We start from the raw sequence: 11,856 nt of genomic DNA, 5'->3' as shown, positions 1-11,856 counted from the left end.
CCTCTCAATAAATCTGCATGTACAACAGATTTTCCGTTTGATGTAGTCATTCCTCTGCAGTTCCACTGAGCTGCAAAGCAGTGAAGTGTGGAAAACGCATATTGACTGTCTGTAAAAATCGTCACCGTTTTCCCTTCCGCCCATTTACACGCTTCAGTCAATGCAACAATTTCTGCTGCTTGTGCTGAATACGCGTTTGGTAATGAGCCATCAGCAACAATTTCAACATCGGTCACAACAGCATAGCCTACCCTGTTAGCCCCTGCATCTGACCTAGACGCAGAGCCATCAACGTACAGGTAGATGCTGTCAGGTAAAGGTGTGTCTTTCAAGTCTGGTCGTGGTTTGCAGTTCTCATTTATTCTGTCAACGCATGAATGTGGTTCTCCGTCAACAGGAAGAGGTACAAGTGTCGCTGGGTTAATGCTATTGCACCTCTCAACAGTTGTGTGTGGTTGTTCCAGCAAGGTTGTCATGATAGACAAATGTCGTGCTGGTGACAAGAAGGTCATTTTCGTGCCTGTAATCAATAAGTCAACCGAGTGTGGTACCATCAGCGTTGTGGGATGAAAAAGTACTAGTTCAGCTGACGACTGAACTGCCAACGCTGCGGCACACACTGCTCTAACACATGCTGGAAGAGCTGCAGCTACTGGATCCAGTCTTTTAGAATAAAATGCAACTGGTCTCAGCTTTTGTCCATGCTTTTGTAACAGGACTGAAGTCATGTATTTGTCTTTGCAGTCAACTGTTTGAACAAATGGTTTGTCATAGTCAGGTAAGGCTAAGACGCTAGTGTTTGCTATCAATTTTTTTAATTCTGTAAATGCTTTACTGCCCTCTTCAGTCCACTGAATAGAGTCTTTCAGTGCCATTTCGTCTTGGTATATAAGTGTCAATAATGGTTGGGTCACTTGTGCATAATGCGGAATCCAAGTTCTGCAATAATTGCACAGTCCCAAAAACATCATCATCTGTTTTTTCGTCTTAGGTCGAGGAATCTGTAAAATTGTCTGTTTTCTCTTAGTTGTCAACTCTCTTCCCTTTCTTGACAAAAGATGTCCTAAGAAAACAACTTCTTCTTGGCAAAACTGTAATTTATCCAAAGAAGCTTTGTTACCTGTATTCGCTAAATATTGGAACAAAGCTATTGATACAGTCTTGTTCTCATCTTTAGTCGGTGAAGCAATTAAGATGTCGTCAACATACAAAAGAATCTGAGAAGATTCAGGATGTTTAAAATCAGCAATACACGAAGACATTTCCTGTGAAAAAATTGTAGGACTATCTGTAAACCCTTGTGGCAATCTTGTATATGTATATTTTTTTCCATTAAATGTCAATCCGAACCAATGACGTGAATTTTTGTGTAACGGAATGGAGAAAAAGGCATTGCTCAAATCAATCACTGTAAACCATTTTTTGTCAGGTTTTAAACTGTTCAATAATGTGTGCGGGTCTGGCACACATGGAGCACGTGATTGTATAGATTTATTTATCTGTCGTAAATCATGCACCATTCTCCAAACTCCAGATTCCACTTTTTTTAACAGGAAATATCGGTGTATTACATTCACAAGTTGGGTCTTCATTCAAAATACCAGCTTTCACCATATCCCGTATTACGGGGGTGATGCCAATAATAGCATCCTGTTTTCATGGATATTGTTTAAGTCTTGGTCGATAAGTCGTTTTAGGCAATACTTCAACTGGTTTTGCTGTTTTAAGTAAGCCCACATCAGTTTTTCCCGATGACCAAAGGGTGGCAGGGACGTCTGGAAAGTCCTCTGCCCCTAAAGTGGCCATCAGTCATAATTCTAGTGAATCGACCTTTACTGGGTCCCCCATAGCGTCAACTACGAAGGACTCCAGAAAATTCACTTTTTTGGGTTTATACCCTTCTTCTGTTGGTATTAAAGCTATTTGCAGTTGTTGTAACAGGTCTCTTCCCAACAAATTTATAGGACACTCTCCACTCAAGACCATAGTGACCTTGTATGGAGTTAGTCCCTCATCTAAAATTTTTATTGGTTTAGAAATCGGTAACAATGTCACTTTCCCATCTGCAGATACCACAGAAATTTGTTGTCGACTCGGAGTGACACCTGGAATGGTGTCTCTTAACACTGATCTGCATGCACCACTATCGCAAAGAAATTTGACATCCCTTTTCCCGATTTTTAGCCAATAATAAGGTTTTTCGTTTTCCGGTAAGGTCAAGGCTAACACATTAGTCAAATCCAAGATTTCAACTGGTTTTATTGATTCCCATTTCCCACTGTTGTGCTTGTTGTCATCAGTGTTGAAATGGGGTTCCTCGCGTCAATCTGAATGTTTTGTTTTTTGTCCTTCACCATATCGCGTATTATATGGTGGAGGTCTGTAAGATTTCCCATGTTTCCTTTTCGGTATAGGTTTCTTTTTGCAGTGGCGAGCAATATGCCCTACACTGCCACAACTGTAGCATCGATCATTGTGCGGCATCCGTCTCTTCATCCGATCCTGGTATAACACGTTCTCCATTATGTTACCCATGGTAGATGCCATCACATGTTCCATCGGCGAATTTGCACCATTTCCCCACTTTTTTCTCACAACTTCTTGGGCGTGTATTGCCCACTCCATGAGATCAACCAACCTTCCAGTCCGGTGTTGGACATAATGTTTGCGAATGAAATCTCCAATTTCCGGCGTCAAATTCTGCAAAAATGTTTGCTTGAATTGGTTGACATATATGGAATTCTCATCAGCAGATTCAGGAATACAGCAGTGGTTTCGAAAAACATTTTCCAAGCGTCCCCGAAAAATGTTAATATCTTCCCCACGTAACTGTCTACAATTCTGAATCAAGCCAAAGTTTGGTGTTTTTTTCCATAATGTTCGGATGTTTTCACAAATCAATCTCCGTTGGGTTGTTGCTTCCTCGTACGTCATGTTCGTTCCCATCGATGTTTTCCCAGTAAAGTCACCTTTCACCCGATTCCAATGATGTCCCAAGCATCTCCTGAGAACCTTAAGCGTTTCTTGTCCATTCAACTGGTAAGAAGCACATAATTCCTCAAAATTCTCAGTCCAACTTTCTGCATTTTCAACAACATTACCTAGTCCTTTACACGCCTCTGCGACATCACTGTCGCCCCATGGCCGATAAACCAAGATAGTTTGATCATGTATGCTTGAAGAATTAGGATTTGCTACCTGAATAAGTGGTAAGGCGTCACAGTCGCTTCCATTATTCATTTTAATTCCATTCAACTCTTCAAACGGATACAATTGTCCAGAACAATTTGCTTTGCTCCTTGTACGCGAAGAGACACAATCAGCAGCAATCTGATTTGCCATATCAGGTTGTAATCCTCGTAAGCGCTCCATTCTGCTGCTCTGCCCAACAGACATTTGGAGTCATCACCGGGGGGGGCCCACCCAGGGGGGCCCACTCGCCCCACAGGGGTTGAACAAATGGCGTCCTCCCCTTTCTTCAGCCCTGCGGAGGAGGGGTAGAAGGAGGAGGGGGAAGAGAAGGAGTGGTAGGAGGGGGGTTGTGGCGCCTGCCCGGGGCAGCCCCCCGCCTCTCCCCCTCGCCTCCCGTGGGGGAGCTCTGGGGATTGAAACAATGGCTGCTTTCCATTTTCCACCAACTTTTCATTGGGACGTGCAACAGACGAAGCCACAGTCTCATCGTCAGAGCTCACTTTGGAAGACATTGCAACTATCGCTTTCTCCTCTTTTTTCATCTGTTTGGCTTCCATTTCCCTCTCTCTGATTTTTGCTTGCGCAATCCAAGCTTCGCAGGCAATTATCTCGGCATGTATCTTTCCAAGAGATTTTTTCATCGCGGATGCTTCCTGAAGTTTCAATCGAAACATGACACCCTCAAAGGTTGTAGTTGCAACGCACCAGAGAACGTACTACAGTCCATCCACTTCTTGCAATAAAGTTCGCTTCCTGGGAACTTTTTGGACATAAACTCTACGTCCCTATGAATTGGGGTCTTTTTAGAAAAAATAGCACCCATTTTCACGATTGCAACAACAAATTCCTTCTTTAACTATCACCAGAAAGGAAGCACACCTCACGATGTTGATTCAAACCCAAGAACAAAGGGCGTGATTCGCGCCAATCCTCAGCCAGGATGCGCGTTCACGCACACACACAAGGAATGCTCTTACGCACACACGCACACACACACACACCAACGGCTCAAATGACTTCGCCCCCACCCTTTTTTTCTCTCCGAGACAAAGAACTTTCTCTGTGCCACTATACTAGCATAGACAAACCACTTTTAAGAATGTATTTTTGATCTTATTTCTTTCCTCTTGACTTCGTACTGTAGCAGCTGCCCTAAAATACTTCCGCTTTTCAGAATAAAAGCGGTCCACCACACAAACTGAATCCCAGCTATCACCACCTTGTGATCAATATTCTTTTGCTGGAAAACTTCCGAATCACAATTCGGCGTGTGGATGTCTCGTGCTCATTAATATGCACTCCTCCGCCGGCATACGTATTCTCATTTGGCCACCTTGCCTAACGAAAATCGCTTCACACCGGTCCGTACGTGAGTCAAGTGGAAAAGACTGTCTCTGGCCAGGAGAAGTCTCACAATGCATTCAAACAATGGCTGCTAGCTAGCGCGCTACTTACTTAGTGAACTTTTGAATACTGCCGTGTAGTCCTCCAGCCAGAACGATGAGCCTTGCCGCCACAAGAAAAAGAAGTGATTATTTTCCGTTCCTCCCGTGAAAAAAGTCACAAGAAGCTATAGCGAAGAGGGGGTTCTCCGCCCTTACTGCGCCAAGCAAGAGGCAGGTCCAGTGAAGGAACGACTTTCTTCCACTCTCGCCCGTTCAAATCTCTTAACGAGCAGACCACCGGGAAGTACCCGTCTCCCGTTGAAAGACGCAGGCTGGTGGCACTACTCAGAAGTCCAGGCTGGTAGACTGGCATGGGTTTGTCGGCACCAATTAATGTTCGGTTAAAACTTCTTGTCTGTCTTTCCTGGTTCAGTATTGTCGGGAGTTCACTTGATAAAAATATCAGCAAGTACGATAGATGGTGAACAAAAACTACTTTATTCTAATGAGACAGAAAAAGGCACTTCTCGTCTCGGTGGGACGAAGACATGAGCACACGAGCAAAGAGAACAAAGAGACAAAAGAGACCGAGCTCCCGCTCTGACAAGTTTTTAAACATACACAGTGGCGATCTGTTGTCCAATCAGTTACGAACAAGTCGACCTTTCCCGTCCAATCGGTTACGGACAACTCAGTGTTGGGCGGGTCTCAGATTGGAGTTGGAGCTGTTGTTTCTTTCCAACGACTATTGAACTAATAAGACTGATAGTTTTATTTAACTAAATTAGACTGAAATTAAACGTGCACAATTCATAATATATACTAAGCTAAACATGAAAAAACATATGTTTACTTAATCTAAACATGAAATAACGTAATATGTTTACTAATGTGCATAAACACTCTATCAACGAGTACTGTCATGACGGTCCCCCATGCGGACTGCTCCCTCTGCCGGAAAGCCATATCGTTACACGCAGCGACTCAAGAGTAAAATCAACGTGTGGGAAGCCGTTTAAAATCGCGTCGGGGGTGATCGTGAAATGAAAAGTGAAATCGGATCGCGAACGGGAGAGACCATTTCTCGGCCCACAGTGTTTGGGGTGGCTGCAAAAAAAAAAAAAAGCTTACAGCACCTGGTATTCCCAGGCGGTCTCCCATCCAAGTACTAACCAGGCCCGACCCTGCTTAGCTTCCAAGATCGGGCGTTCTCAGGGTAGTATGGCCGTAAGCGAGGGAGTGTGCCAGAAAATCCCTCTTTATAGTGTTGCAGGGAGAGCGTCTTTCTTTGCTCATGGTGTTCGTTCTTGTCGGGTGATGGTTATTTGGTTTTCCAAATACAGGCTTGAATCGATGAAGGTGTTATTTGTGTCGTGTTGTCAAATAGGTGCATGTGAGTCCAGCTGATGCGTTTTCGTGGGTAACTTTTCTTTGACTTCCAATGCAATCCGTTTCGTCCATTCATTCCGGGTAGAGTGAACGCTGGCGCGAATGGTTGCCTCTGTTCACTCGCACAAAAAAAAAACGTTCTTATCCCGTGACTGTAAAGTGGGCTTTAGAGCTTTGAAAGGCGCTTAAAATGTTATGTATAACTATGAATATTATGTGGTGAAATGGTCGATCACGAGATCAGTGTCGCTGTGTGATTACGTCAGCAGAGGGCGTCAAGGACCAGACGGACAGTAATCATAATAAATGTCAAAAGAAAAGGATAGGGAATTAAACCCAAAATTCTGAAGATACTAAAAGGAGAGGAGTAGCATTACCTTACATTGCAGGGCTTTCTGAAAAACTACAGAGTCCTTTGGCAACACAAAATTCCTACTTATTTCAAACCGATAAACACTTGAAGGCAAAAATGAGTACATCCAAAAGATAGGCTGTCAAATGAAAAACAAAGTAATGTAGTTCATTCAATACATTGGAAAAATGAACATTATAAAGAGCAAAACATGGGGGAGACTAAACAAATTCTCAAAAAAAAAACCTTTATCAACACCGCTGGGATAATACTAGTGGGCCTCAATCAGTACATATGCACCTCGAAGCTAGCTACCGCTCATTTGACGACAATGAGGTTAAAATTGTAGCGAAAGGAAAATAGATGGTTTGAAAGGGGAGTAAAATAACCTGTCCAGCACGCAGAAGCCCAGTTCTGCATCGCGTACAAGTACCGTCATGACGGTCCCCCATGCGGACAGCTCCATCTACCGGAAAGCCATATCGTTACATGCAGCGACTCAAGAGTAAAATCAACGTGTGGGAAGCCGTTTAAAATCGCGTCTGGGGTGATCGTGAAATGAAAAGTGAAATCGGATCGCGAACGGGAGAGACCATTTCTCGGCCCACAGTGTTTGGGGTGGCTGCAAAAAAAAAAAAAAAAAAAAAAGCTTACAGCACCTGGTATTCCCAGGCGGTCTCCCATCCAAGTACTAACCAGGCCCAACCTTGCATACCTTCCGAGATCGGACGAGATCGGGCGTTCTAAGGGTAGTATGGCCGTAAGCGAGGGAATGTGCCAGAAAATCCCTCTTTATAGTGTTGCAGGGAGAGCGTCTTTCTTTGCTCATGGTGTTCGTTCTTGTCGGATGATGGTTATTTGGTTTTCCAAATACAGGCTTGAATCGATGAAGGTGTTATTTGTGTCGTGTTGTCAAATAAGGTGCATGTGAGTCCAGCTGATGCGTTAACGTGGGTAACTTTTCTTTGACTTCCAATGCAATCCGTTTCGTCCATTCATTCCGAGTAGAGTGAACGCTGGCGCGAATGGTTGCCTCTGTTCAAAAAATGAGTACATCCAAAAGATAGGCTGTCAAATAAAAAACAAAGTAATGTAGTTCATTCAATACATTGGAAAAATGAAAATTATAAAGAGCAAAACATGGGGGAGACTAAACAAATTCTCAAAAAAAAAAAACTTTATCAACACCGCTGGGATAATACTAGTGGGCCTCAATCTGCAGTACATATGCACCTTAAAGCTAGCTACCGCTCATTTGACGACAATGAGGTTAAAATTGTAGCGAAAGGAAAATAGATGGTTTGAAAGGGGAGTAAAAGAAGCTGACTAGCACGCAGAAGCCCAGTTCTGCTTCGCGTACGAGTACTGTCATGACGGTCCCCCATGCGGACAGCTCCCTCTGCCGGAAAGCCATATCGTTACACGCAGCGACTCAAGAGTAAAATCAACGTGTGGGAAGCCGTTTAAAATCGCGTCGGGGGTGATCGTGAAATGAAAAGTGAAATCGGATCGCGAACGGGAGAGACCATTTCTCGGCCCACAGTGTTTGGGGTGGCTGCAAAAAAAAAAAAAAAGCTTACAGCACCTGGTATTCCCAGGCGGTCTCCCATCCAAGTACTAAGCAGGCCCGACCCTGCTTAGCTACCGAGATCGGACGAGATCGGGCGTTCTCAGGGTAGTATGGCCGTAAGCGAGGGAATCTGCCAGAAAATCCCTCTTTATAGTGTTGCAGGGAGAGCGTCTTTCTTTGCTCATGGTGTTCGTTCTTGTCGGATGATGGTTATTTGGTTTTCCAAATACAGGCTTGAATCGATGAAGGTGTTATTTGTGTCGTGTTGTCAAATAAGGCGCATGTGAGTCCAGCTGATGCGTTAACGTGGGTAACTTTTCTTTGACTTCCAATGCAATCCGTTTCGTCCATTCATTCCGGGTAGAGTGAACGCTGGCGCGAATGGTTGCCTCTGTTCACTCGCACAAAAAAAAACGTTCTTATCCCGTGACTGTAAAGTGGCCTTTAGAGCTTTGAAAGGCGCTTAAAATGTTATGTATAACTATGAATATTTTGTGGTGAAATGGTTGATCACGAGATCAGTGTCGCTGTGTGATTACGTCAGCAGAGGGCGTCAAGGACCAGACGGACAGTAATCATAATAAATGTCAAAAGAAAAGGATAGGGAATTAAACCCAAAATGCTGAAGATACTAAAAGGAGAGGAGTAGCGTTACCTTACATTGCAGGGCTGTCTGAAAAACTACAGAGTCCTTTGGCAACACAAAATTCCTACTTATTTCAAACCGATAAACACTTGAAGGCAAAAATGAGTACATCCAAAAGATAGGCTGTCAAATGAAAAACAAAGTAATGTAGTTCATTCAATACATTGGAAAAATGAAAATTATAAAGAGCAAAACATGGGGGAGACAAAACAAATTCTCAAAAATAAATACTTTATCAACACCGCTGGGATAATACTAGTGGGCCTCAATCTGCAGTACATATGCACCTTAAAGCTAGCTACCGCTCATTTGACGACAATGAGGTTAAAATTGTAGCGAAAGGAAAATAGATGGTTTGAAAGGGGAGTAAAAGAAGCTGTCCAGCACGCAGAAGCCCAGTTCTGCTTCGCGTACGAGTACTGGCATGACGGTCCCCCATGCGGACAGCTCCCTCTGCCGGAAAGCCATATCGTTACACGCAGCGACTCAAGAGTAAAATCAACGTGTGGGAAGCCGTTTAAAATCGCGTCGGGGGTGATCGTGAAATGAAAAGTGAAATCGGATCGCGAACGGGAGAGTCCATTTCTCGGCCCACAGTATTTGGGGTGGCTGCAAAAAAAAAAAAAAAAGCTTACAGCACCTGGTATTCCCAGGCGGTCTCCCATCCAAGTACTAACCAGGCCCGACCCTGCTTAGCTTCCGAGATCGGGCGTTCTCAGGGTAGTATGGCCGTAAGCGAGGGAGTGTGCCAGAAAATCCCTCTTTATAGTGTTGCAGGGAGAGCGTCTTTCTTTGCTCATGGTGTTCGTTCTTGTCGGGTGATGGTTATTTGGTTTTCCAAATACAGGCTTGAATCGATGAAGGTGTTATTTGTGTCGTGTTGTCAAATAGGTGCATGTGAGTCCAGCTGATGCGTTTTCGTGGGTAACTTTTCTTTGACTTCCAATGCAATCCGTTTCGTCCATTCATTCCGGGTAGAGTGAACGCTGGCGCGAATGGTTGCCTCTGTTCACTCGCACAAAAAAAAACGTTCTTATCCCGTGACTGTAAAGTGGCCTTTAGAGCTTTGAAAGGCGCTTAAAATGTTATGTATAACTATGAATATTATGTGGTGAAATGGTTGATCACGAGATCAGTGTCGCTGTGTGATTACGTCAGCAGAGGGCGTCAAGGACCAGACGGACAGTAATCATAATAAATGTCAAAAGAAAAGGATAGGGAATTAAACCCAAAATGCTGAAGATACTAAAAGGAGAGGAGTAGCGTTACCTTACATTGCAGGGCTGTCTGAAAAACTACAGAGTCCTTTGGCAACACAAAATTCCTACTTATTTCAAACCGATAAACACTTGAAGGCAAAAATGAGTACATCCAAAAGATAGGCTGTCAAATGAAAAACAAAGTAATGTAGTTCATTCAATACATTGGAAAAATGAAAATTATAAAGAGCAAAACATGGGGGAGACTAAACAAATTCTCCAAAAAAAAATACTTTATCAACACCGCTGGGATAATACGAGTGGGCCTCAATCTGCAGTACATATGCACCTCAAAGCTAGCTACCGCTCATTTGACGACAATGAGGTTAAAATTGTAGCGAAAGGAAAATAGATGGTTTGAAAGGGGAGTAAAAGAAGCTGTCCAGCACGCAGAAGCCCAGTTCTGCTTCGCGTACGAGTACTGTCATGACGGTCCCCCATGCGGACAGCTCCCTCTGCCGGAAAGCCATATCGTTACACGCAGCGACTCAAGAGTAAAATCAACGTGTGGGAAGCCGTTTAAAATCGCGTCGGGGGTGATCGTGAAATGAAAAGTGAAATCGGATCGCGAACGGGAGAGACCATTTCTCGGCCCACAGTATTTGGGGTGGCTGCAAAAAAAAAAAAAAAAAGCTTACAGCACCTGGTATTCCCAGGCGGTCTCCCATCCAAGTACTAACCAGGCCCGACCCTGCTTAGCTTCCGAGATCGGGCGTTCTCAGGGTAGTATGGCCGTAAGCGAGGGAGTGTGCCAGAAAATCCCTCTTTATAGTGTTGCAGGGAGAGCGTCTTTCTTTGCTCATGGTGTTCGTTCTTGTCGGGTGATGGTTATTTGGTTTTCCAAATACAGGCTTGAATCGATGAAGGTGTTATTTGTGTCGTGTTGTCAAATAGGTGCATGTGAGTCCAGCTGATGCGTTTTCGTGGGTAACTTTTCTTTGACTTCCAATGCAATCCGTTTCGTCCATTCATTCCGGGTAGAGTGAACGCTGGCGCGAATGGTTGCCTCTGTTCACTCGCACAAAAAAAACGTTCTTATCCCGTGACTGTAAAGTGGCCTTTAGAGCTTTGAAAGGCGCTTAAAATGTTATGTATAACTATGAATATTATGTGGTGAAATGGTTGATCACGAGATCAGTGTCGCTGTGTGATTACGTCAGCAGAGGGCGTCAAGGACCAGACGGACAGTAATCATAATAAATGTCAAAAGAAAAGGATAGGGAATTAAACCCAAAATGCTGAAGATACTAAAAGGAGAGGAGTAGCGTTACCTTACATTGCAGGGCTGTCTGAAAAACTACAGAGTCCTTTGGCAACACAAAATTCCTACTTATTTCAAACCGATAAACACTTGAAGGCAAAATTGAGTACATCCAAAAGATAAGCTTTCAAATGAAAAACAAAGTAATGTAGTTTATTCAATACATTGGAAAAATTAAAATTATAAAGAGCAAAACATGGGGGAGACTAAACAAATTCTCAAAAAAAAAAAACTTTATCAACACCGCATGGGATAATACGAGTGGGCCTCAATCTGCAGTACATATGCACCTCAACTAGCTACCGCTCATTTGACGACAATGAGGTTAAAATTGTAGCGAAAGGAAAATAGATGGTTTGAAAGGGGAGTAAAAGAAGCTGTCCAGCACGCAGAAGCCCAGTTCTGCTTCGCGTACGAGTACTGTCATGACGGTCCCCCATGCGGACAGCTCCCTCTGCCGGAAAGCCATATCGTTACACGCAGCGACTCAAGAGTAAAATCAACGTGTGGGAAGCCGTTTAAAATCGCGTCGGGGGTGATCGTGAAATGAAAAGTGAAATCGGATCGCGAACGGGAGAGACCATTTCTCGGCCCACAGTATTTGGGGTGGCTGCAAAAAAAAAAAAAAGCTTACAGCACCTGGTATTCCCAGGCGGTCTCCCATCCAAGTACTAACCAGGCCCGACCCTGCTTAGCTTCCGAGATCGGACGAGATCGGGCGTTCTCAGGGTAGTATGGCCGTAAGCGAGGGAGTGTGCCAGAAAATCCCTCTTTATAGTGTTGCAGGGAGAGCGTCTTTCTT

The 11,856-nt window shown here is 43.9% G+C and overlaps 3 non-coding genes and 3 pseudogenes across 3 annotated transcripts; all 6 read right to left on the bottom strand.

Annotated features, from left to right (window-relative positions):
* Positions 1-5,701: 5,701 nt before the first annotated feature.
* Positions 5,702-5,810, bottom strand: LOC148881356 (5S ribosomal RNA; annotated as a pseudogene).
* Positions 5,811-6,965: 1,155 nt separating this feature from the next.
* Positions 6,966-7,084, bottom strand: LOC148881355 (5S ribosomal RNA). The gene has a single exon (XR_016113888.1). It is a non-coding gene; the product is annotated as a 5S ribosomal RNA (ribosomal RNA).
* Positions 7,085-7,891: 807 nt separating this feature from the next.
* Positions 7,892-8,010, bottom strand: LOC148881354 (5S ribosomal RNA). The gene has a single exon (XR_016113891.1). It is a non-coding gene; the product is annotated as a 5S ribosomal RNA (ribosomal RNA).
* A 1,152-nt stretch (positions 8,011-9,162) lies between these two features.
* LOC148881353 (5S ribosomal RNA) lies at positions 9,163-9,271 on the bottom strand (annotated as a pseudogene).
* Positions 9,272-10,424: 1,153 nt separating this feature from the next.
* LOC148881352 (5S ribosomal RNA) lies at positions 10,425-10,533 on the bottom strand (annotated as a pseudogene).
* Positions 10,534-11,681: 1,148 nt separating this feature from the next.
* Positions 11,682-11,800, bottom strand: LOC148881351 (5S ribosomal RNA). Its single transcript, XR_016113884.1, has one exon. It is a non-coding gene; the product is annotated as a 5S ribosomal RNA (ribosomal RNA).
* Positions 11,801-11,856: the final 56 nt, after the last annotated feature.

Source organism: Hippocampus bargibanti, unplaced genomic scaffold, assembly GCF_051943395.1.
Source record: "Hippocampus bargibanti isolate YZ-2025 unplaced genomic scaffold, ASM5194339v1 Contig00172, whole genome shotgun sequence".
NCBI lineage: Eukaryota > Metazoa > Chordata > Actinopteri > Syngnathiformes > Syngnathidae > Hippocampus > Hippocampus bargibanti.
Note: the sequence above shows the minus strand (reverse complement) of the source record. Positions and strands in the feature narration are given on the sequence as shown.